This window comes from Manis pentadactyla, chromosome 11 (assembly GCF_030020395.1).
Source record: "Manis pentadactyla isolate mManPen7 chromosome 11, mManPen7.hap1, whole genome shotgun sequence".
Lineage (NCBI taxonomy): Eukaryota > Metazoa > Chordata > Mammalia > Pholidota > Manidae > Manis > Manis pentadactyla.
In genome coordinates, this window is record NC_080029.1 from 46343695 (window position 1) to 46371208 (window position 27514).

At 38.7% G+C, this 27514-nt stretch overlaps 1 long non-coding RNA gene across 1 annotated transcript; it reads left to right on the plus strand.

Annotated features, from left to right (window-relative positions):
• Positions 1-1184: 1184 nt before the first annotated feature.
• Positions 1185-17740, plus strand: LOC118927980 (uncharacterized). The gene is made up of 4 exons (XR_005031032.2): positions 1185-1361; positions 12177-12329; positions 13123-13239; positions 17222-17740. It is a non-coding gene; the product is annotated as an uncharacterized LOC118927980 (long non-coding RNA).
• The last annotated feature ends 9774 nt before the right edge of the window (positions 17741-27514 follow it).

Consider the following 27514-nt stretch of genomic DNA (forward strand, 5'->3'; position numbering starts at 1 on the left):
GAAGGTTAAAGAGCTTCTTTCAATCACTAGATGAGCTCATGGAAAGTCTGAATCTGAAGCTGGAGTCCTTGACTGCCATTTCAAGGGGCTTTGGTTGGGACTGTAGGGCCGCAATGTGCAGTGAGATACAGATGAACTACTAATTGTTCAGCTGAGCTCTGTGATAACTGGGCACTTTATCTTGTTCAGATCTGGATGACATTTCTGAAATCTGGGAACTAAAAATCACATTGGACATGGATCAGAAAAATTCATGAAGAACTAATTCTTAGTAGAAGTAATTCTTGGTCTTAAGAGCAGTGATGTAAAAACAAATGGAATCCTATTCAGAGAATGATCTGAAAAGGATAGCTGCTCTAATCCTATAGAACTAGAGATTTAAAATAGCACTTTTTATGGTGATTGTCCAAGGAATCAGAATAGGTCTAAGATACTGGCTATGTTGGGGGTGAGAATGGTAGGCTGGAGGCAGGGCTCTGTGAATGCTTGGAAATCTGGAAATCCAGGGCTCTCTGTGGTTCTACTTTCATCCTCCTCTATTCTTTGAAAATATTAATCTTGCCTTCCTGCATATAGTGTGATGAGTGAGTCAGATTGTCAACATGTGAATTGCTGCTGGTAATGTATGACTTCTTCTATTTCTTATGTCTGAAATGTCCCCCCCCCCCCCACTTTCCTAAGTTTCTTCCAAATAAGAAACCAAAGTTCAACTATTTTCATGAGTTTGAAATATTTATATATTGCTTTGTATGGTATATGTTGCTTTCAAAATGTTATTAAACTCTTTTCATGAGAGTCTGTCTCATATCTCCCCAGAAGGCAGAGGGAAATAATAACACTCATCTGTAAAATGAGAGGAATAACAATAATAACAAAAAGTCAGTGGGTGGGGCAGATAATCAAGTAAAAAAATATATGTACTCGTATCAGTTGGGTTGCCTGTCCTGGACCCTCACTTTTGGGGTAACTTCTCCCTTCCAGGGCCCAGCCATCTCCCATCTGCATGGTTACAATGGCTGGGCTCCTGCAAGCCATAGTTGAGCAACGTGACCCAGCCTCCTTACCCCAGGTGGCTGGCAAAGGGTGCCTGGGCACCTGACCAAGGAAGCCCTTTGGACACTCAGAATTAAGACCAAGATATTCCAGTTTCAACTGGCTGTCCTTTTCAACAGAGAGGGGGCAAACACAGAAGGTTTGGGTTGGTAACATTTTTCCACCATGTGATTGAATCAGAGAGAGACCAGCTCAGTAGTTTAACAGAATAAAATAGAAACAAAAGAAAGAGAGGATTTGAGGGTGTTTCCTGGATGAGAGCATTCCATTTTCTCATTCTTGAGGCCCTGCTGCATTCCTGCACTGAGGTCAGTGATACCCTGGTATCCACATAATCAATTATTATTTGCTTTATTTAGCTTGAGATGATTTCTGTTACATCTAAAAGCATGCCAGCTAACACATTATATGTAAAAATGATTTGTAAATCAGATATGATATTATTACTGAGTAACTTCTTTTTCACTGTGTTCTGTGTTCTCTTCTTATGTTTGATTCCTGGATGGCAGCAGGTATGTGTTAAGATTTCAAAGTGTATCAGCACCTTAACCTCTGCATCCATCCCCAGAGGCATCCTTTGTTACCACCAATCACCAAATGTCATTTCCTTTGCACTGTATCAAGCTGAACTGCTGTTTCGTGGGCAGGAAAGGAATTGAGACTTTCATGGCAGCAAGCTAAGATTGAATCAGCAAAGTAAGAATGCACAGACCCTGCTAATGGCAGTTCTGACAAAAGCCTTGCAGAACAATTTTTGGTGGGGATCGGGGTGGGGGAGGGGGTGCTAGCACTGGTGGGCTAGGGACCAGTGAAGACGAGTGGTGCTATTTCATAGCATGCTTTCAGAATCACTCCAGGCCAGAGGTGACAGGGGTGCAGGACTGTGCCTCATGGCAAACACTCGCATGTGGTCCGTTTGGCTTTGGCTTTATAATGTGGCTCTAAGAGCCAAGATGAAGGAAGACAGACATGCTGCATGGCTGGGTGCAGGGGTCTCTAAGCTTAACTCTTTCCCTTTAATTTCAGATTGAACTTTTAAATAGATTCTAACACAAAGGACCCATTCAAGTTTTCTACCTTTGTAGGGAAGTTGAAAACAGTCATATGCAAACATCTTGGCTGTTTGCTAGCTGTAGAGGAGGCAGTTAAGAGCACCACCGAGCCTTTCTCCACACCTCCCACGTGTAAAGTCAATAAATTAGGTTAATTACAGGCACTCATATCGGAAATAATTTTGGAGTCAGAACAATGGTGAGCAACCGTGTCCTCCAACAGGAATGTGAGGCTCTGCATGTCAAATGTCATAGATGGCATGGCACATTGAGGAAAACCACATTTCTCTGTCGTTTATTCTTATGCTAAAACTCAAGTGCCTTGCCTACCAGCTGAGCTGGATCTGGGTCCCATCACTGGAAAATGCAAGGAAGGTCTTGAACACCATCACTGTGGTTGATTTTAGAATGTGGCAGGAATGCATATGATGGAAAAATGGGTGACAAAGTAATATGACTTCAGCCATTTTCTGCTGAGAGATTGTCCTTGGTGAAGGAACAGGGAGGTCAAGCAGAATCCTGGTCAGAGTTCAGCTGAATAACCCAGATGAGACCCACCAGAATTCCCTCAGCTGCAATGTTACTCAGAGAGTTGCACCATCTCTACTGGGCTATGCACGGGGAACTTGCTTACTCCAAATTTACTTTTACTTCTCCCCTACACCCATTGATTTTAATAGCTTTAAAATATCCTGAAAAACAGATGGCCAAATGATTTTTATCTCCCCAGCATCCTCTGCTGTGGCATGTTCTCTTTTAAATTTTTGATTATTAATTATTATTCTATAAGAGTTTGGTGACATTCCCATTTGGAAACATCAAACGAAAAGACTATGGCATGCAAATCACATGCAGTTATATTGCAATTCAATGACTTACAGATATTTGAAAGCTAAAAAAAACAATTATATTCTTTGGGTGATCTGTATATTAAACAAATAGCAGATGGGGGCATAGTGTTAGCCATCCACATTCAGTATCAAATCTCATGGCAAGTGATAATGTCTTGTATTGATTTCTTTACAAGCAATGTTTATTACACAGTGAAAGGAGCATACCCTTTAGAATTAAATTTGGGTGTGGATCCTGGCTCTCCCATAGCAAGTGTATCACTTTTGGGCAATTTAAATAACCTCTTAAAACTTCAGTTTCTTTTTACGCACCACTTTATGACAACCTACTTTACAGAGCTGTGATAAGAATAAAGTGAAATAGTAAGTATAAAGCACCTGGAGCTGCTACGAGCCAAATGACTATTACTCCTTCCTGCCTTATCCCTACGCCCACTTCTCCTCTAGGTTACATTTGCAACTAGCACCTACTGCATTATTCTGATGACTTTTCATGTTCCCCTCAAATTATTTAGTTTTAATTGACTTTCTTCTTGGGGGAGGCAGCACAAAACAATGGAACCAGTGGAAAATAATCCCTTAGAAATAAGTTAATCATTTCCTATTATTCCCATTGCTGAGAACATACCTGGGCATTTGGTGAACACGCAAAGTCTTTGATTGGCTGGTTGTTCACTGAATGCTTTAGTTTAAAATTTCAAGTTTTACTTTGAAAGGAGCAGCCACAGTTGCCAAGCAAGGACTTAAATGTTTCTTGGAAAAATATTTCCGTGTATGAAAGTTATACTGTGGTGTGTTCCAGAGAATAGAATTGGGACAGAAGTTAAAAATCCTAGGTAAAGTAATTTCAGCTCAATTTGAAGAAGTATTTAACAATTAGACTTCTCCATTTGTATAGTGGCTATTTTTGTGAGGTATACTGGAAGGCAAAATGATCATAAAAACACTCACTTTCCCTGTAATGTCTCCTTACTTATGCTATATCCTGTATGGGTGTTATTTTTTATTGATTGAAATCATAAGAGGTTTTATCTACATGTATGAGCCAGATAATGTTAGTGTACTTTAACCAGTCACTATATACTAGCAACGTCAGAGCAATGTCCCATTCTGGACAAGCCTTGTGAGGATCTGACCTTGTCTTTGGTGAATGTGAGGTGTGGGGGATTGTGCTCTACCTCTGCTTGTGACTCAGTCTTAGGAGGGTCAAGTGAGCATTCAGTATTTAGCTGCATGTCAAATCATATAGCCAGCATCCACGAAAAGTTTTTTAAAAAAATTGTTCTGCTTACTCCTGTTGAGTGTTCTTCAATACCTCCCCCAGACAATTTACTGAGAGCTCTGCTGGTTGACCTTTGGGGCATCTAACACTGGTGGCAAGTGAGAGCCAGTTTTTTGCCATTCTCTGTTTGTCCATCAGATAGACTTTATGAACCCAGTAAAATCCCATCCTAGAGACTACTTGTCTCTAAGACTGAGAGTTAGAACGTATCTATCTATCTTGATATTAGCTCTCTTGAATTGACTTTTCTATTCATCTTTAATTTCCCAACTTGTTTAAAAGACTAGCTGATTGAAGAAACTGATTTAATCAGTCTGATTTAGGTTGGGAGGGAAATTTGAAATCCTAGTGAATTCTGAGAGTTACATATCTATGAAGTCAGACTTGCCTAGAACCATCCAGAAAGGTGGTGGAAGCTTCCGCTCTTGTAGGGCCTTTTATGGAGGGCCGATGCAGTGGGTGTGAGGGTGGTCAGGTCAGTCTTATGTTCTTTTACAATTTGGGGAATCTGTGGAAATTTTTAAGGCAAGACGAAATGAATTCTGGCTTTGGAAGTGAGAAAGTTCTGGGCTAGAAGATTATACCTTGTGATTCTTCTTTTAGAGCCTCTGCTTGCTGTTGCAGCTAGAATTTTAGGGCAGTGGCTGGGTAAAATTTGTGCATTTTCTCTAGTGCTACTTTCACAAAGGGGTTTGACCAGAACTCCTACCTCTCAGTCTAATTTTTAGCTGCTTACAAGGAAGCTGTGGAAACACCTTGGATTAAATCATGGCAAATGATGTGTTTACCTCAGAACATTTTAAGTTAATGAAAAACCTGGAAAATATCAATTTGGTCATAATGCAAAGTCCAGAAAGCAGTAAATAATTCTAGCACCTTTCTGTGTCCATGAAACACAAAACGTGCTTTGTTTTCTTTTTCTATTTTAAGTCTATTTTCTGTTTCAAATCTCAGTGGGGTATGTTTTCAGCTTTGAAAGGCTCATTAAATCATAGATCCTTAGATTAGGTTCTTTTCAATGAGTTTGAAAAACATAAACACCCATGAGTTCCACTAATTCAACCTGTCTTGAGTTGTCTGGGTAGACACACTCACATTCAGACAGAGAAACCCAGTCAATCTACTGAATCACAACATGGAAGAAACATTTTAGTAATCAATATATATTTGAAGGAATTCACACATATCACATGGGTCTCTTAATCCATGTTCATTATATAGTTTCGACTTGATGATTGGCAGATTAAACACTTCATTACGTGCTTTGAAAGGTCTATAAAGAACCGTTCATGCTAAGAGTATTCCTGCTTAGGGCACATGGCTTGGGTAGAAGGTAGTGTTCAGGGGTCAGCATGGTGCAATGTTGCCTTCTGAGGGTCTGCATGCATTCATTCACACAAAACTTACTGAGCACCTGCTGTGGGCCAAGTGCTCTGTTGGACACTATGGATACCACCATCCACCTCATGGACTTCACAGTTTTGTCTATTGCTCTCTGTCTTTAAGGGTAACTTTATAAGAGTTGTATGTAAATGACATACAAGAGAAGTATGCAGTCAAGTCATGGTCCCAGCACAGTCCCAGGGTCCAGCCTAATTCCAGTTTTTTTTTTTAAGAGGGCATCTCTCATATTTATTGATCAAATAGTTGTTAACAACAATAAAATTCTGTATAGGGGACTCAATGCACAATCATTAATCAACCCCAAGCCTAATTCTCAACAGTCTCCAGTCTTCTGAAGCATAGCGAACAAGTTCTTACATGGTGAACAAGTTCTTATATAGTGAATAAGTTCTTACATGGTGAACAGTGCAAGGGCAGTCATATCACAGAAACTTTCGGTTTTGATCACGCATCATAAACTATAAACAATCAAGTCAGATATGATTATTCGTTTGATTTTTATACTTGATTTATATGTGAATCCCACATTTCTCCCTTATTATTATTATTTTTTAAATAAAATGCTGAAGTGGTAGGTAGATGCAAGATAAAGGTAGAAAACATAATTTAGTGCTGTAAGACGGCAAATGTAGATGATCAGGTGTGTGCCTATAGACTAAGTATTAATCCGAGCTAGACAAGAGCAACAAAACATCCATGGATGCAGAAGATTTCTCTCAAAACAGGGGGGCGTGAGGTTCTAAGCCTCACCTCTGTTGATCCCCAATTTCTCACCTGATGGCCCCCCTGCGACTGTGCCTGTCTTAGGTTGTTCCTCCCTTGAGGAATCTTACCCGTCTCTGGCTAACCAGTCGTCTTCTGGGGCCATACAGGGAAATGTAAAGTTGGTAAGTGAGAGGGAAGCCTTATTGTTTGAAAAGGTTAGCTTTTTACTTCTTTGCAGATTTATGCCCTGTGGCTTCTATGCCCAGCATTTGTCTTGAGGTATCTTTACCACTTTGAAGAATTATGATACTCGGTAATTTTCAATATGAGGCATGAATTGTACTAAAGGATTGTAATTAGGAAGAAGAAAAGCTATAGAAGTAGCAGACGGAAGAAAACATGGGAAGATTGATTATTTCTTTGACATATCTTCTTGTAGAGTAACATAACATGTATAGGTTTTAACAAACTACTAATTAAATTGCGTACACACATTAACAGAATAGGAATACAGATACATAACAAAAGCAGACCTACAATTACCAGCCATATCCAGTGAAGCCAAGAAAACCAGTTAGGCACCCTAGGCATTTGTGAAAACTTATCTATGATATGGTGGATATTGTCCAGCTGAACTTGAACAGTCTGAGAGAAATCAGACAAATTAAAACAACCCATTCCTGGGGACTGTTCACATCCCATATGTTCTTTTAACAGTAGATAGTCTGTAGTCATAAGATTTTGGAGCGCTACAATTTGCACTTCTCCTAATTCTTAGTTGAGTTCCGACAGTATAGATCCAGTCAAATTTGTTGTTTTACTGTATGCACAGGCCAGCTTAGATATCTCCTTCTTCATTCCAATGGCAAGTCCAGGAACCGGTGGGATGAATGCAGCTACAACTGCAACAGCACCAGGATCTTTGTTGAAGTTTTTTGATGATCATCTTCTGGAATGACTCTTCCAGAGGATATTGATGTTGGAAGTTCTTCTTCATATCGTATCTTAATTCGTTTTCTGGGTAGCCAAATTAGGCTTTGATCCTCTGTATAAACACAAACAAACCCTTTGCCCACACTTTGATATGACCTTTATACCATTGTGAAGAACTGCTTTTTTTTTTAAGAGAAAGAAATATTATCAGAAAAATGTACTTCTATAGCTGATCATCCGACACCCTTTAAAAGATCAAAATTAAGGATATGTAAAGCATGCATTGTTGATTTGCAGTTAATTTTATCCTATCAGGGAGTAATCCCCCTTATTTTTTCTCTTTTGTCATCATTAATCTACAATTACATGAAGAATATTATGTTTACTAGGCTCTCCCCTACACCAAGTCCCCCCCACAAACCCCATAACAGTTACTGTCCATCAGCATAACAAAATGCAACAGCAGTTCTTATGTGTTAAAGCATAAGTGCCTTAAGCAGAAATTGAGTTCAATATAGTGAAATAAAAATAGAATGTGAATTTTATGAGACCAGGAGGACAGAAAGCATTTTTTTATCCTATTGCTTACTTTGTAAAAAGAAACAGTAATCTATTTACTCATTCATAAAGAGCTAGCATTATTGAGTTCTTAAAACATAGCAGGGCTGTACCAAGTATCCCATGGACATACTCCCATCTCACTTCAACATCAGCCTTAGGAGCTGTGTGCTTTTATCTCAATTCTACCATTAGAAAATTGAGGCTCAGAGGGGCTAAGTAGCTTGTTCAACATCATGTGGCTATTGAATGGGGGTGAAGCAGTGGACTTGAATCCTAATCTCTGACTTCAAAACTCATGCGTTTCTACCAGTGACTATTGATTTAGCTCCTGGTGTCGCAGAAGGCGTGTAGAGAAACCGAAACCCACTGCTCCTTCTGTCTGTTCCAGCCCATTAATGGCCCTGTTGTCTCCCCAAACCTGAAACTAGGGAGTCAGCTTGACCTCTTTTCTTTTTCTCTTGCCCTTACCTCTAGCCCATTAGTCTTTAAATCCAGATGATTTTAATTCCTATTATTGCTTGAATTTGCTTGTAGTCATCATTTTTAAAATGAGCAATTGTAGCAATTTCCTAACAAGCATTTCTCTCTCTCTTCCTATCCAGTCTTTACAACGCTGCTAGCAGCACTGAACACCAAAGGTTTTTATGTGACATCTCTGCTTAAAAACCTGCTGTGATTTTCTGACTGACCATTGTGATCCATACCCTCCGCTGACTCCTTCTCTCCCCCTGTGCTCCGGGGCCTTGAACTCAGTGCGGTCGGCTCGCTGTGCTGTTGCTTCCAGGCCTCTGCCTGTCCTTCTCTCTGTGACCAGAGGACCTCCTCTGCCCAGTAAATGTCCCCTCAGAGAAGCCTTCCCTGACCCTCCCAGACAAGGCAGGTCCCTGCCTCCCCCTGTACCTCATCCATGTCCCTGTGATGATGGTCGTCTCTCTGAGCTGCAATTTAATACCTGCCTGTTTCCCCCCACTATGCAGTGAATGTTTCAAGGCAGAGAAATGTAACCTATGAGACAGACACCATGTTTAGGAGCCGTTCACACCAAGAAGAGCACGAATAACAAGCCTGTGGCAGTCACTGAGGTCCTCCCAGGAGTCCTGCCTGGAGTCACCAGTGGAGCAGCTTTCTGCATGGGGATCCATGACCCTTGGGTGCCTATTTTGCTGGTGTGGTCTGTGTATGTTCTGGCACAGCCCCTTTGAATTTCTGTGCTGGCACGTGCTAGTGTGGGCTTTCCACTCACCCTTTCCACTGTGCTGCCCTTCAGGCTGGCAGCAGGGACAGCTCTGCCAGATCTGGTGTCCTTCCGTACTAACTGGGCAATGGTCCCTTGTCCCTGGACACAGAGGCATCACAGGAACATGGTCTGTTTGCGCCCTTCCTGAATAATATGCCCTTCTCTCCATTTCTTTGTGCTTCATTTTTTTTTTTGGTTTGTTTTTAAAAATAACTACACGTATGTCACATAAGTTTTCTTTGGGGTAATTTGTGAAATGGGGCTCTTGCCATTGTAAAAATGACGTAAGCCACATTAGAAGCTCAGTTTCTCTTCGAGCTGTTACATGGGCCATTGCCCTCTCTCTGCATATGGCAATCCCGGCATGTGTGCGGCCTCGTCACAGCCCCCTGCCCGTGGTAGGTATGACAGATAGATTACCACATCCTTGTCACCAAGCCTGGACACAGCCTCAGAATCTTGCTTACCCGGCATTTCAGATCGTTCCTCCTAATCATTTGGAGTTGAAGCCTGAGAGGAAATCTACTACTGTCTTCAATCCACAGGGTCAATTTGACCTGGGTTCTCATGCTGTATGGTCTGCCTAGAACTTGTTGGAGGAAGCGGAACTCTCTTTTCCCAGGGACCACAACATGATCTTTATGATTTCTGTCATACTATATGAAGCTCTATTAGGTCCTTGTGGATGAAGTTTAAGAACCTGAAAAATCCCCCATGTTATAGTGTTAAAAGCACATGAAACCCAGACTTACTTGCATTCCCCAGGAACAGGCTCTGTCATTTGCCCCTGAGTTCAGTACTTCTGAGTTCTGCCTGTCCTTTTCTCTGCCCAGTAAACTGGCTCTAATGTCTACCTCCTGAAGCTTGTCACATTCAACTCAAAGGCTTGTCCTGATAAATCTAGTAAAATAACGTGCATGCTGTGTAAAAAGCAGGAAAAAGAATTTGAAATGTTATACAAATAACATATTTAGACTTTTTAGAAGTAAAGGAACACAGATGATCACAGATCTGGTGTTATTTGTGTACTGAAACAAACAAAATAATAAAAAAACTACTGAAGGAAATGAAAATCTAGGTTTCACTTAAAATCTAACAAGATTATTCACCAAGGTCAGACAGCTAAATATTATACTTGTTTTCACTTTATTTTTTGTTTTTGCCTTAAATTAATCCCAAATGAAAAGAAAACCTATGTGTCTGTCCTTTGAGGTAGGATTATAAATAGCTGATTGAGGATGACATTTAGCTTTAAAATAAAAGAATATTAGAGGCCTATGGAGAAAAGATGGGGGTCTATCAGGAAATACTGTATGGTAGGAAAGAGGCCGAGTGGGTAGTCAGGGAGATGAGAGTTTCATCTGGTCTCTGCCTATTGCCAGCTGTGTAATGCTAGGCAGATTTCTCAGTGTCTCTGAGCCTCACTCTCTGCATGTGTAAAATGGAGATCTTTACAAACCATGTGAACTTATAATGCTGTCAGGCACTTCCAAAGCTTGGCATATAATCACTACTATGTGTCAAGTGGACATATAACAAATGGAAATGCATTTTATTATTTAAATTGCAATTAGAAAGATTGCCCTTGGTTAAGGTGATCTCTTACTTCTCTAACAGATTTTCCACCATGAGTCCTTTAAACCAACTGAACAGCAGACTTGAACTAAAGGAGAGATTAGCTCTAAACAAACTAATCCAGGTCTGATATGACCTTAAAGTTAGTTTTGATTACATTTGCTGCAGCTGGCCTGGGTCTGCCTTGAGGCCATGAATGCTTCATTTGCTCAGTGTCCAGCCAAGAAGGGGCTGGATCCTTCCAGAAGAGTCACTACTTTGGCAAAGCGGACATGATTAACCCAGCTCCTAGCATGGGGAACCCTTTATTGGTCACAAGATTCAGCCTTTAACACTTGCTCTAGGAGCAATTGTCACTAGACCCAGGGAATTTACCTGTTGTCCTTCCTCACATCTGAACCAGCATATACTGTAAAAAGAACAAGTCAGAAATGATTATCTATTGGTCCTCAAACCCAGGGAGTACTTCTTAGGGGCAAATAGAGTTCTGAGTTCGACAGTCCTCACTGCAGTTCCAAGGGAAATCAGCATTGCCATTCTTATTTTATAGGCAGAACTCCCAGGGCACCAAGGGATTAAATAATTTGTACTGGAATGAGATTCTACTAACTCCAAAGAAAATTGACCTAAAACTTAAACATGGATAAACCACATCCTTTATTTAAACAATATTTTACAGTCTATGATGAAAGAATACTTAGAGATGAAATTTCCAGATTGGCTGTTCATGAACTCACAGAAAAAATTTTCAACTTTCCATTCATTCCTCAAACATTTATTCAGTACGTACCACGTGCTAGGTACCATGATAGGTGCTTAAGATTCAAGTTCATGTAAGACTATATTACCTGCCCTCAGGGAAGTCAGAAGGAGAAACACATGTAAAGAAATGAAATAAAATGGTATAGACACCCTGATAGTGACCAAAGTCTGTACCCAGTTCAGTAGGGATCCAAAGAGGAGGCAAGTCCTGAAAGATCCCTCTGTTTGTTTTACCCTGGGTAGGCCTGGCAACAGAAAGAATGCTACCGAACCCTAAAAGAGTTACAAAACTTGCCAAGTTTAAAGCCACAAATAGGCAAACATAATACATGTCTAAGTGCTAGGAGTCATGAGTTCATGGCAGAGGGAATGTTATCTTTCATGTTTAGTATCTGAATTGAGATTTTAATTATTTTTCAAATCCTGAAAAACTAGGGTTGGCAGTCTCCTACAATTCGACCTTTAAATAACAATTTATTGCTAAACACTGTCTCACCAAAGTAGACTTACCACCTGGAGGACCCAGAGGACTGATGGTTGGACGGAGGGTGGAGTTCCAGGTGCTGCCAAAGTTAAACACAGCTTTTAACCCACTTACACACTCACTGTCCTCCTGAAATATTCTCTTGCATTGATTTTGGCAACACCCCATTTTCCTGGTTCCTTTCTAACTTACTAGCATTTCATAGTCTTCTTTGCTGACTCATCATCTTCTAGGCTGGAAACTCATGCAAATTTCCCTCAACCTCCCTCCCTGTCAGGTGTTTTCTACCCTGGGAATTCTTGTCCACCTAATTCAGGTATTCTGTAACCTGACCTCACCTTTGAAACATCTGAGAAGCTTTGAAAACATAGGTGTGTCTGAGCCCCCTGCTTACCCGATTACATCAGAATCTTGGGATGAGGGTCTTCAGGTAAGTTTAATGAGCAGCCAGGTTAAGAATTGCTGAGCTAGTTGCTTAAGTTGGAAGTCTTATTTATCTTGACCTCTCCCTTTTCATTATCCTTTCATAGTCAGCCACCTGCTGATATTTTATCTACTAAATAGCTCTTGACTTTATCTACTGTTTTCCATCATCAAAGCCACCACCCTAAACTGAGACACCACCATCTCTTGCCTCAAATAACTTTCTAACTTGTCTCTTTACCTCTATTCTTGTTCTCATTCACACCATTCACAATGCAGCCAGGGTGATTTTTAAAAACCTGATCACATCACTATCTTGCCTAAAATATTGCAATTTCAGCTTGCTCTTAGAATAAGCCCCCAGATCCTTATAAAGATGTAGATATAAGGCTACAGTCTTTCTGTTTTGGTCTGAGAAGCAAACCTACCCATCTCCACTCTTCTGATAACACGTCTTCCTGATCACCACCACACAGGGTGGGCTTATGATCAGGAGGCGGTCTCAGTAATCCAAGCCCACCTGGTCACCCATGGTCCTCCCTCCTTACAATTCTGGGGCTAGAGTAGAAGCAGACTTGCTTGGGTTCATGGTGAAGAGATATGGATTTGGAATTCTTGGCTGACATCTTTCCTTCTCCCCAACTCACAGAGTCAAGTCCAGTACTTCTGGAAACAAGGGGGAAATCAAATAATTATCTGAGTAATGTTTTGTTTACTGTCTATCTTTCCTGCTCAACTGTTAGCTCTTCAAGGGCAAGAGCCATGCCTGTTTGATTCAATGCAGTATCTTCATTTCCCAGCATATAGAAAGTCATCCTTTCTTGGTGGATGAATGACTGAAGGAAGGAATACATGCCTGGTCTTGGAGACATCCACTGAAATAAGGATCAGATCAAGGAAACAAAAGCCACTGGAAGGTTTGTGGATCCATTTTACCACATTTCACTGTGCTGACTCAGTAAAGCAGTCCTAAAGTGGAGGTGTGTGTGAATGCCTAGCCACCTACCCTGCTGTAATCAGGAACTTCTTTAGCTTTTTTTGGCCAGGAGATACTCCCCTAGCATTTGTCGGCTCCTTCTCCCGAGTAAGGTAAGATTTCTGTCCCAAAGTACTGCACAATGGGACAGTCACTGTGGGCTGCTTTATTTTATAACCCAACATCAGAATGGAAAAGGAGCATATGCTTTTTATGCTCCTTAAAATGTAGTTCTGTTGAAAATAGCTATTGAGACACATCTATAAAATAAGTTGCTAAGGAATGTTTAGGGAGATGATAGAGTTATAGAAATATGTTATGCTGTTCTACCTAGAAATATTGTGCAATACAGGGATAAGTTTATTGCTTAAGAATTCAACCAAAATGTATATAATCCTTTATGATTTTTGCTTCATAATATAACTCACTGGGGTTCTTGATATTTGGATATAGCCATTTGATTCAGTGATATGAAGTGAAAATATTTTACCATACTTTAAAAAATAAACCCTAAAAGTATATCTGTTTTAATTATTAATAATACATGGATCATATTTACCCCATCTTTGAACTTTACTCCATCTCCAGCCTGTGCTTCCTGGGTAGGTATTAGGGATGAGATGAAATCAGGGATGGATTAGTGTCAAGCTTGGGAGAGAGATGGTATGGAAATGTGGTCCCAAATGGCTGGTAAACTACATGGAAAAAGGATAAAGTCTTACCACACTTGCTAATCTCAGAAAGGGCTACCCAACATTCTAAGCCAGGAGGCTGCCTATTTTCCAAGAATTCAACTTGCATCATCTATATCTCAGTATCTCAGATTCACCTCTGAAAAGACAGTCATTCTCATTTGCTTTTAATCAAGAAAACAGATGTGTTCATTTAATTGAAGTACTCATTTTTGTCTTTTCATTTGAAAATCTATAGGATGATCACCATTAGTTTGGCTTGATTCTCTAACCCTATTTGAGTGGGTATATATTATCCCCTGGGCAACGTAGAGATGGGAACAAGAAGAGGATTTTTGTAGCACAATAAGATCTCATTCACCAGAAAACACTCAGTTAAATTTCTAATAGTTTTCTCAGTAATCCATTATATATTGGCATTTTACTAATTACTATGGTCCTTCAAAATGGATACTGGGGGAACAGGTGATTAGTTTTAGAGTCTAACTTGATTAGTTCCAATAGACTTGAAAAATTTGTGCTGTTTTCCTGATTTTTAAAAGTAAAGTTTATTCACACAGAAGAACATATTTTGTATTCAAATACAGAAATAACATTTTAAAAGAGGACCATACTTCATGATCAAGTTTGAGGTTAGGGATAGAGTAAAACTCAGGGACTGAGGCAGATTCATGGCAAAATGTTGACACATAAACTTCAAGGCCTCTCCCTTGCATGGGCACCTTTCAAAGCCCTGGGAGGGCCCGAATAATATGTAGGTATAGTCATTTGCTTTTATAAAATGCATTAAAGAAAATTGTTTTAGCTTAAATTAATGAAGGCTGCTTTCTCTTTCCACTCTCACTTTTGCTTGTCACTTTTTCTCCTGTTGAGTGGCACTGGGGTGGCCTCAGGCCCTTTAGGAAACAGGCTACAGGAAAGTGAGTTTGGTGTTCATTTACGTTTAGGTCAGAGGGGTCTGTTTACATTGTTTACAGTCATGGTGTAGAAGTCACTTCCAGGCCCACTCATACTGTCCGTGGCTTCAACTCACCAATGTTATGACACAAAAGTATAAGGCCAGAAGAGCTTTCATGGTAAAATGTGAGTGAACTGTAGCTCCTACCTTGCAAAGCATGTGGGTAGTGGAGAAGAAATATGGCTTGAAATATATGGAACCAGAAGCCAGTCTGTGGAAAATTCTTCTAACTATCAGGCACACAAAATCATTAGAAAGTCATTCAGTTCTCATCAATGCCTTGTTAAAAAGAAGCTCTTTGCTGCCAGGACTATATTTGATAATGTGTCTGATACACTTAGAAATATTCTGGAAATCTCTCCAAAGGGAATTTACCAGAATTACTGTTTTAGGACACACACATCTTTGTGAAGACATGTGTTTTATGCATCCCAGCATTTTCCTGAAGTTCATGGATATATATGGGAAATATATTCATATTTCTGACTGATTTAAAATGAAATGTATCAACAACAATAACAATGTAGAATTGTAAGAAGTTCACTGACTAGTTATTAAGTTCATTCAAGGAGTATTTTAGGTTGATTACTGTATAGGAAAGCTTGAGATGCCCTGAAACCTTAAGCTCATATATAAAAGAAACCGCATGGAAGTTTTCCAAAATTTGACAGCAATCCTTAGAATGGATGTGTATTTACCAGTAACAAATTGTGATGCTGAGTAGCAACTTTCAGCAACCTCTCTAAACTACCAATAATTTAAAACAAATTCTGATCCATGATGCTACAAGAAAGAATTATCTTCCCATTCCTCTAAGGACTGATATTACAAAATCATTGGCATATAAAAAGATGGTCAAGAAACATAGGTCAAAAAATATAGGAAAATGTTCTTTAGAAGATCTGCTGAGGCAGTGAATAAAAAGTTGTTCTTTTTCTGGGTTTTCTGATATTTGTGTTGTTGGAACTTTTTAAACTTTGCTATTTGCTATGTGTCTTTTCCTCTTTCTAAAAAGATTGTTACCTTCGTACCGTATTTTTTCTTTAACCTTTAAATATAAGACTTCAGCCCCAGACGACCTGAATCCAGCCCCGGTAGGGAATATCTTTTTTATCTTTTTGAAAAGACAGAGATTTTACATATTGACAAGGTGGTTTGACACCATGTGGCTGCATCAAAGTGCTAGGTCAAAACACCCTGCTTTGAATCAGGCCCATCCCAGGGCGGAGGCTGGAGCAAAGCTGGCTCAACCGTCACACTCACAAATTAGGCCTTGACATTATCTCTAAGTGAGGTTATACTTACAGTGACCAGAACACACAGAACTTTAAGTAGAAGTAATTCATTGCTCACCTTTATGCATGTGACCTATTATCGGAACCCCATGACCTGGGGTGCACTTTGAATTGATATTTTAAAAAAAGGTAATTATCCTATAGCTGGTTACAATGATAGTGCATTGGGATTTTTTTCCCCTTGTTAAAGACATTGATTTATTAAATGTACAACGTTTAAAATAGGCCACAGTTTCTGTTACCCTGCCTTGACCTTGGGAAGGTTCTGCCACACCTCTGGCCTTGTCCTTGGGCCATGAAAGCTGTGCCAGGCTTGACTCTTTTCCTTAGTGTCTGGCACAGAGTAGTCCCTTAAATATTAGTTTTTGTGTTCCTCCTTCCTTTCTTCTTTTTCTGGGGGCACACTTTTCTTTTTTTGGTTCTGTCAATTATAAGGACTTTTATGAAAAGAAAACATATCTAAACACATCAAACTGTCTAGAGTGACACAGGTCAGGTCTGTGACAACACAGCATCTAGGAACTGTCTTCACACCTGGCAGAAACACAGGACCTCAACTAAACTAATAACCTATGACAAACTAGAACGAAAAATATTTATCAAGATGAAGACTTATGCTTTCCTGAAAGGTGATATACTTGAACTCTAGTCCTTATTCTGTGGACAGAGTAATAGCAACTAATAATAATGCTAAATTATAAAGCCTTTTTGGCATATAGGGCCCTTCCACATTCATCACCTCATGAAATCCTTGTAAGAATTTTGGAGAGTAGGCGGAACCTCGGTCTTAATTTTAGAGAGATCAGTGCTGTGGGGGGGATTCGGTGACTGGCAGGAGGTACTGGCCAGGGAGTGGAGAGGCCAGAACTCCGACCCAGGACTGTGTGACTGTGTGACTCTCGGATTTCCATGGCATTATAGTAACAGTATTCAAGGACAGTTCCTGCCTTGTTGACAGCCCCCTTCTTGTCCCCTTAGATTCTGCTAAGATGGGAGCCACCGTGGAAAGAACTTGGATGTTGTATAATATGTTATCACTTCAGGAAGTCTCTGGTGGCCCCTGGGGATAAAAACAGAAGGAAATGAGAGGAAAGCCAAGAAGGAAGTGAAAGGTCTGAAGCAAGAAAGAGCTCGGCCTTTGGAAGGAAATGAAAAAAAGCAGGAGGGCGGTGACCCACTAGAAGGTAGGTAGGAGCAAGTTACTGACGGCTGCACAAAAAGTTTTATCTGTTTACTAAACAGGTATGTAGAGTTCCATATGTGCCAGACACTATTTTAATCTTCATGTCAGTTCTGTGGAGTGGAGTTTTTAAATTAATCCCCTTTTTCAACTGGCGAAGCTGGGGCATAGGGAGGTGAAGCAGCTGGCTGACTGGAGCTCAGGCCGCGGGCTCCCGAGTCCGCTACCCTCTGGAAGGGCGACGGGGTCCATTTGCGACAGAGCATCCAGGCAATGTCTGGAACAGTTGGATATAAAACCTGAAGTATAGGGTTGGGGCTGGGATTGAAGATACAGATTTCTCAGTCGTGTAGGCTGCAATTGATGGCCTTGCACTGCTTTTTTGGTTTGTTTTTAGTTGAAGTATAGGTGATACACAATTTTAAGTTGATTTCAAGTGTACAACACAATAGTTCAACACAGTTACCTACATTATTAAATCCTCACCCCAACTAGTGCAGTTACTACCTGTCAACATAGGAAGATGTTACCTTCCCTGCTTTATTTGGCCTGTTTTACATCAGCAGATTTAAGGATGATACCGTTGCCTTCTGTTTATGCAACCAATTCACATAAACTCTATGTTGCAGCCCTTGGCTTTAAGGGCTTTCGGACTTCCATGCATCTCCCTGCGACCAGCTTCACTGAAATCACAGCATCCTTTCACTCATTTGTTCTATTGAAAAACAGTTTTTAATTAAAAAATCCTACTATTTGAATAGTACTACTTACCATAGCAATAATAAAATGGTATTAAAATCCTGCTATTATTAATCATGATGGCTTTAAAAGCACATATAAAATAAACCAAATGCATATATATTATATCTTTAGGAATGATACAATATAATTATCTAAAATATCCAGTGTAATGTAATATGAAAATTTCTTTATGTAACCCTGGTTTCATTAAGTTTTGAAGAGACTCTCCCTTTCAGATTATCTTGAATTTTAGTATCATATATAAAAATGATTCCCAGATATGTTCCTGATGTTAGTGCACCAAAATGCTGTGGCAGTTTGGGTTTAAAATTTTTCTTTTACCTCATTGGCTAAAAATACCAATTAAAATTAAAAGGGAGACATTAATTTGCTCTTGCCAAGGCTCCTTGTGGTTTAGCCTTGTTCTAGAGCAGATGAATAATAATGAGCAAGAGGTGGCTCTAGCTCTGAGAGGTTCACAGTCCACAGAAGCTTCAGCCGTGTAAACTATTGACCATAGTACCTATGTACAGGGCCTTGAGGCACAGATGGAACATGCTGGAATCAATGACCAGAGAGTAAAATATGTGCATTTGGGTAGCTCCAAACTAATGCCCAATTCTTAATTTACATAAAATAATACTGTAGTATTTAGTACAGTCATTTAGGATGATTATATGTTAACTTCTGCCACATCTTAGAATCACTCCTAAGTTTACAAAGCAAATATACTTGGAGCTTGAAGATCTGGATGAGGTATAGTGAAATTTTGCCACCATGCTGATGTTTTTCCATTTTTCACCCTAGTTATCTGACTTCTTTAACACCTTTTCCTTTGTATGTTCTGTTGTAGTTAAGTCTTTGTCCTTTAGATTGAAATCAGACATTTCCTGTCATTCAGTTATAGTTAGGTTTTGAATCAGACTCTTGGATGGAAAGGATTAAGCAAATGAATGGTTTTTTCCTCTCACTCTTCTCACACTTGATCTATTTTTATTTGATTGTGTGGCACTTGCAGAGATGCATGGTGTTATGTAATCTATTAATTACTGTGCATGAAGAAAACTAGAAGCAGATACTATTGAATCAGATGGAATTATAAAATCCATTTATGGAGAGAGAGACTATTTCTTTGCCTGAGATTATATAGGGGTTAATTCTTTTTTTTATTAAAATGGAATTATATGCTTAAATTGTTTTCACTTTTGTCTGTCAGCATGGAGTCTTGATTATGAATGAATTTGAGCATTATGAATTTTGTGCTGGCTATTTTCCCAACACTTCTAAAATATATGCGAAAATAGGGTGTTTGCTAGTAATGACAATTTCAGATAGATTTTCTAACTTTGTCTACTAAACAACAGATTGAATTAGCTGCCTAATTTAAATTTTGAGGTAAAATCCTAGACTTTAATGCCTTTTCCTACTGAAAATTGTCCCAAATAAGCCTATTTTGAAATGCTTTGTCCTATTCTGTTCCCATTCTAAACTTCTTGCCTCTTTTAAAAATGTAGCCTCTGCAACCTCCTGCTCCCCTACAGTTTAGATTAGGGACACATTTTTTTTGCTAAGCGTCTGTTCTCAGATTTAATTTTTTTCTGTTTTCCAGAGAGTGGGCATGCATGTTCCAGTTTGATTTTCTCCTGATGAATCTCACCTGTATTCTTTTTAGCTTTCTGTAGATTTCTTATTTTTTAAACTCTCTCTTTCTAGTAATATTAGCTCTGCTCATAGATTAAGGACCAATCTTTCTTCCCTCATCCCAATTATCTTACTACTCATGAACTATGATCACGAGTGAGTTCACATTAAGTGTAAGTTCGTGACAAGATCAATGACCTTTGAATTACATGTGGCTCTCAATTATTTAGGACTTTTTTTCTAAGTGATGAAAATTCTAATTTAAGCAGGCTTAGGCAAAAAAAAAAAAGTCATTGTCTTACATATCTGAAAAAAACTAGGAGAGGAAATTTTGGGATGACAGGATACACAGGTGCAAATAGCTCAGCCAGTTTACTCTGTGAGGTGTGGCCTGGAAAATTCAGCTAATCCCTGACAAATCTAATCCCATAGGAGCCCTTTCCTTTCTTGATATTCCAATGCAAACTCTCAGATCAGCTCTTGATTGGACTAATTTGTACCACTTGCCATCCCTGAGCCAATGATTGTCACAAAAGGCATGGAATATGCTAATTGGACAAGTCTGGGTCATGTGTCCATTCTTGGAGTCTGGGAATGGGGATCAACGCTGTCAGAACTCCAAGGACTTAAGTGAGAAGCAGCAGTAGCCAAATGAAAATCAGGGTGCTAGTACAGAATGGGGAATGGATGCAGGGCAGGCAAACACAGCAGCTATCCAGTACGATCTTCTTCCCAGGCAGACTATGATCTGTTCTGGTTTCTGTATTCAGATTTTGAGCCCTACCCACCTGTATCAAGAATACTGTAAATACAGTGTTTTTGGTAAATACCAGGAGCAAATCATGACCACACAATGGTTTGTGTAACAGAACAATGACAGAACACCAGAACAGAATTATGCTTTGGATTTCCCTACTTTTAGAAACGTGACAGAAAGTAAATATCTGCTATTTTTGTGTCTCTATGGTTACTAATAATAGCTTGGGGCACTAAGGAAAGTTCTTGGCAGAATAGGTGGTAAGAGTCTATTGCTGATCCCACATTCCTGAGCTGTGATATGTATGTGTACCCTTTGGTCTCAGAGCTTGGATTCACTCTGGGGCCCGCCTCCTACAATCCTGGCTCATCTCTGTCACATGGAGGGCATGGTGGGTGCCTCCTACTATGTTGCCTAATGCCTGCCATGTGACTTACAAGCTGTGTGGCTTTGCTCAGGACACAACCTCACCGACCTTCAGCTAAAACCGTACTAAATTCCAATTTCATAGAGTGATTAAGGGTCTTTTGAGTTAATATGAAAGTGGCCTGGCACACAGACAGTGGTCAGTAAGTGGAGGCTGTCACTGGGAATATGTCCTGAAGGCACCAGCTTTCTGCTTGGACTTCTGACTCTCCTGCAAAATTTTTCCTGTCTCATTTCCTCCTTGTGCTGCCTTCACCTATTCACATTTGGTGAATGTTTTTCTTTTCTTGTGGAAAGAACAGTTATCATGAGATTTAACCTCCTAAAAATTTTTCAGTGTATACTATATTATTATTGGCTATAGTTGGTAAATTCTTCATGAGCTTATTATGATTCCTATTGCTTTTATGCTCAGTGTACACATAAGCATCTTAGATTATTAATCATTTGATCCTCACAATGAGACTAGAGGTAGATAGCATTTACTGTTTTCATTCGACAAATGGACAAACAGAACCTTAGAGAGGCTCTGCAGAAGGGGGCAACTTATCCCAAAGCTGTGGAGACAGGCCTGGAACTCAGGTCAGAATCAGTCTGTCACTGTTGTTCTCATCAAGTGAGTTGTTCAGAAACTTCAGTGTGCAGGAGAATCACCGGCAGTGTGTTCACAGTGTGGATCTCTAAAGCTCACCCTGAAAGGCTCTGATGTGATGAGGGCTCTAGAGTAGGTCCAAGAAATATACATTTGTAAGATCTCCAGGTGATTCTCCCACATGTGGTCCACAAACCACAGGCCTACAGGTGGACTTCAGATGACTGAATTCCCTTCCTGTGGTTTCTCACCTCTCCTAGCTGCTTGGGTGGAAGGAGGGGGCTGTTGTGCTACCTGAAGATTCTGGCATCTGCCCTGCTGCCAGGCACAGGGTAGCCCTTTCCTGGCTTCCTGCTCTTTCAAACAATTCCTTAACCCTGTGAACACCAAGCTAATCTCATCCCCCTGTGAACCATTAGCATTTGAACAGATGTTGAGAATGCCTGTATTAGCTTTGTTCATGTGAGTACCTGCTGTGCGCTATCCATACAACAGGAGCTCAACAAATGTTTATTGATTACTTTTGTATTGTGTAAATTTCCATTTAGTCCTCCTCAATTTGTATATTTAGTTTTCCTCAAGTAGGTTGTAAGTTGCTTAAGAGGAGGGACTGACTACGCTCTTCCATTGTCTCTATATTACCCAAGATCTCTCCATATTTCGTAGATGCTCAGCAGACTGGTGACTCATTCAGTTATAATAGAAGATGTGTAATACATGTTTGTTGAGTTAATTAACCGTTCAAAGGTGTTGGTTCCTACTATGCTTTCATAGATAATGAGATTTTCATGACTGGAAATCTTTTGAACATTTACACTTTGTTTTCCATGTTAAACATTCAGAAGGGAGAAAAAGAAACCCAATGTTAGCCTCAGAGGTAAAATATTTAACTACTCAACATTCCTTGTTTTGCATAAAGAAATGTTTAACCAAGATTCCTCAGGTTACAGTCAGATGGTCAAACTTTTGAAAACAAATGTGTGCACACAAATATGTAGGCAGGGTTTACCTCAAAATGCAATTGCCTATAGATATGTCTCTACTTCTATTTCTTAATAGGATCTCAATTTTTTTCTAACACTTGGATCTGCTCAAATAAATGTTTTGTCCTTTAGCATGGAAATCCACATCAAAGACAATTGTTGAGATCTCTGAAGTTCGTCAGAACACCAGGACTTAGAGGTGGCACCGTAAGATAAAATGCCTAATGTATATAACATGGTGACTATAGTTGATAATTGAAGTTTGCTAAGAGAGCAGAACTTAAATGTTCTCACCAAACATACACACACATGAAAGAGTAAATATGTGAGGTGATGGATGTGGATGTGTTACTTAATTTGATGGGGTGTATTTATATCACCAGGTATATTTATTTCAAAGCACCACATTGTATGCTTTAAATATCTTACAAGTTTATTTGTTAATTATACCTCAGTAAAGCTGAAAAAATAATAAATAAATAAATAAAAATAAGATACAAATGCCTGCCTTCAAGGAGTTTACAATCTAATTGGAGTGGCAGTAACTGTGGATAATAGATCATTGAGATTAAAGATTGTTGTTTATGTTAGGGATTTCAAGAATCTTAAAGATTATCTAGTTCTAACCTCTTACTTTTCAGATAAAGGTGTTGTAAGAATTTATACAGTGATAAGGCAAGATCACAGAGAATGTTATAGGCAGAGCCCTGATCCCTTTTCTCCTATTCATGGGCCCTTTCAAAACCACATAAAAGCTGAACTTCTCAGAAAAAAAAAGTTTACACTTCACCAGAGCATTAGCAACCTGATGGAGATGGCCAGGACCAAAAGGTTTGTGGGACTACAGGTTTACTCTTTACAATCAAAGAGTGACTATCAATGGGATTGCAGCCAGGGAACTAATTAGCACGGGGATGGGCATGTGAGTCATACAATTTCAAGTGATGAAGGCAGAGACAAGGGTCTAGAGCAGTCCCGGCCAGTAAAAGTATAATTTGAGCCACAAACGCAAGCCATATGTATGATTTTAAAATTTCTGGTAGCCACAATAAAAAAGGTAAGAGGAAACAGGTGGTGTTAATTTTAATAATATATGTTACTTAACCCAGTATCTCTAAAATATTGTTTCAACATGTAATTAATATGAAAAACAAGGTATTTTACATTTGCTTTTGTGTATTAAGTCTTTGAAGTCAATTGTGTGTTTTATACTGACAAGAAATTTCAAATGTTTAAGAGCTACAGGGGCAAATGGCTTTTGTTAGGGATAGTGCAGGTCTAGAAGCTCCTCACCATTGAGAAAGATTGGGAATACTAGTAGCATAATGCCAAGTGATTTGACCTGGTCTCAGGATCTCCTAGAGAATGCTTCTCAAACTTGAATATGCCTAGAGCTCACCTGGGGATCTGACTGAAATGCAGATGCTAATTCAATAAGTCAAGAAGGTGACATGAAGAAGTATCAGATGACATCTACAGGTGTAGTGAATTGTATTACTAGAAAGGGACACTGATTTTAAGGAACCCAATCTTTTATAATGGGCATTTAAGCATGCCTGTTTTTTGCACTGGTGGGAGACACTATCTCTATCTCCCAAGGCTGCTCAGTAAACAAACACTCTTGAAAAGATAGTTTAGAATAATGGGCAGGTAGCGACTTGCTCATAAGATATATAGAAACAAGAAAAATGTGTGGAGAACTATCTCCCGTTTTAAAGGTCAAGTTTCAGCAGCTATCCTTAGAATAAAATTTATCAGTGCTAGCTAACCTCAAATTTTCCTGTTTATTTTACCATTTGCAAAATCCTTAATTTTTTGCTAATAAAATGTTTAGTATAATTTATTCATCATTTTTTAAAACAAACACATGTGTTCAGATTTTTAGTCTGTGATACTGCTGTGAATTAAAGTTGCAAAGTTAATTTATAGGACTTAAGAAATAATCTTTAGGTCTTAAAATTTATAGGACTTAAATATTTATCCTAAGCTTGTTTCTTACCATAACTATTTAATTGGTCTCCAATATCTGAACTTCAAACATTTCCTTTATATTTTGTTTTCTACATCAGTATTATGAATTACTGCTTTCCATTTAAAAAAAAAGAATAATTTAACATGCAAAGAAAGATTCTGCCCTTGAGTTGTATACAAAAGTGGTTTTCTACATAAGCATTGTAATCTCTTTCTTGATGACAGAACAGAAGAGAAACTCAAATTCCAGTTAAAAATGGCATCTCCATGGATGATAGAGCTAATCTTTAAGAACAAAACTGTATTAGATTAGTCTCTCATTTGAAATGGTTTTCCTCAGTTGATTGGGAGTGCCTTGGAGTTTCAAATATTGGTAAAATTGTTTTTACTTCTTTTATGTATGTTTTAAACTCTCATGCAGCTTATTTCTCATAACCTTTTTGTTGTGGTCATATGTATGTGGCCTACATGTAGATGTCAGGAAATAGTTAAAAAACCATATTTAAAAAAACCCAGTTTTGTTATGTTCCAGTCCCTGGGGTGATTTGTAATTTGTATTTTGCTATCCACAATGGAAGTATTTGGTATTGAGAATTAGAGTACGTACCCTGAAAAGACATTTGTATTAGAATAGAAAATCTTTCAGACAGAATTGATTTTTCTACCCACCCCCTGAAGGTATCTCTTGCCACTGGTTGAGGTTAAAGGCTATCTGAGAGGTCACCACAAGGCCTTTACAGATCATTCAGGCTGCAACTGTTAGTCTACTTTCCAGATTTCCATGCTATTTAATTTTGTGCACTAAAGATAGGGCTAATTTCCACATTAAACACCCAGGGCTAGAGCAGTGATCTGTCTTAGTGTCACACTGCTGAAGAATGAAGAGCTGGTGGATAACCAAGCTAAGGTCTGGTCTTTTCAAGGTTGATGCTTTTGCCATAATATAAATTTTTCTTTAGTTATGCCCATGAAATGCTTTTTTCATGGGATGTCAGTATATGTTCCTCTAAATAAGGTTCAAATGATTTGGCAAATGCCAATTTAAATAAAATTTAGAGCATGTTTTCATATATTTTGGATCTTAACTCTTTATTAGTTATGTGTTTTGTAAGTATCTTTCCTCATTCTGGGCCTTGTCTTTTTGCTCTTTTACAGTATATTTTGATTAATAGACATTTTTAATTAAACTGTAGAATAGTTTATTAATCTTTTTGTCATTATTTAAGCTCTTGAGGTTTGGTTTTTTGCAATTACTCCCTATTCTCATATATTTTCTACTAGAAATTCAAGGTGCTGTTTCCTACATTTAGGTCTATAATATACCTGAAACTGATAATATAACATATCTGAAACTGATTTTGGGATATGGTGTGAGGTAAGGATCTAATCTAGTTTTTTTCACAGCACCATTTGATAGCTGATCTTCAAGGACCACCTCCATCATGTGTGAAATTTCCACATGTGTGTGAATCTGTTTCTGGCCCCTCCATTGTGTTCTAGCCATATACTAATACCAATACGGTCTGTAAAAAAAAGGAAGCAATCTAAATGTTCAACAGATGAATAAATTGGGATATATTCATACAATTGAATATTATTCAGCAGGGAGAATAAATGAACTAGAACTACATATGTTAAGCTCTCATGAATAGAATATTGAGTCTTCCCTAAAAGAATGATCAAAATTATACCTAGAATATTATATCACTTTTAGAAAAGCTAAAAATATAAAAAGCAGAGCTACTTATCGTTTAGGAACATATGGAAATGTAATAAAAATATTAATAAATGCATAGAAACAAACAGCATTCAGAATTCTGTTGCTTCTGAGAGACGGAAGGGGTAAGATGGGGGAAGGGCACAGCATCTTCAATTGCATTTGTAACATTTCTTAAGCTGCTAGGTGGTATTTGGGTTTATTTTATTATTCTTTACACCTTTTGGTGTCTAATTTTTTTCTAATGTTTTTACAAATAACAAAAGAAGATGGCTTTACTGCAATAGTTCTCAGATACTTTAATTTGCTTAAAGTCCTTGTCTTTATCCAAAAAAGGGGGCATTCTGTATTTCCCAAATTTAATTGACCATGGAAGCTTCTTTTCCCAGGAACACCTACTGGTATCTTGGGAATTAGTCTGTTTTATAGATCCCAGATTCAGAATATGTACATTAGCCCATATTGCTTATAAAGATGAGACAAATCCAAGGTCTAGTCTTTCTCCAGTGTGTCATCAAGTTACAAGAAGTGCTTTGAACCCAGCAGGATATAAAGGGAGGTGTTGTGCATGTGGTTTTTACCTTAGTGTCTTTCTTCAAGTTCCTGGATATTCCTATGGCTTTAATTTGTTGGGTACATCTTCTCCCACTCCACCCTGTGGGGGCAGTTGGAATGTTTGTAACAGAGAAATCAACAAAGTATAATTTCCACATGGATGGAGTGCAGCTATAACATGGGCCTCCTCTTTGTTTCCAAAGTAGAATGCAAATAGCACACAGTGCAGAGAATGTCTGTTACAGGAATAGGGGCCCCCAAAGGCCACTGATCAGGAGTCAATTGTTACAGAGAATTTATTATCACCCTATTAATAGAGCATTTGTATGATGGGTCAGCCTCATAAATAACTTATATAGAATATATCAATGTAAGTCATTGTAATGATACTTTGTTCTAATTAGTATTCTTTAATATAAAAAAATGAAGCTTATGCTTACTTTTTTTTTTTTGCAACAGGAATGCTTTATTTGGCAGACTTAATACTAAAAAAAAGAATGTATAAATAAAGCAGCTGATCTGACCTGGCAAGCTTTGATTCCAATTCAGCGTACTTTCCCTATTTATAAAGTGCAGTAAAAATGTTGGCCTTTAGAAACTGATATTCCCTGGGTGTGCAAGTGTGGTAAGGCTTTTGTTGTTATTATTGCTTTTTTAAATAACTGTAGCAAAATTCTAATAGAAAAACTCCAAATAAGAGTTAGTGGA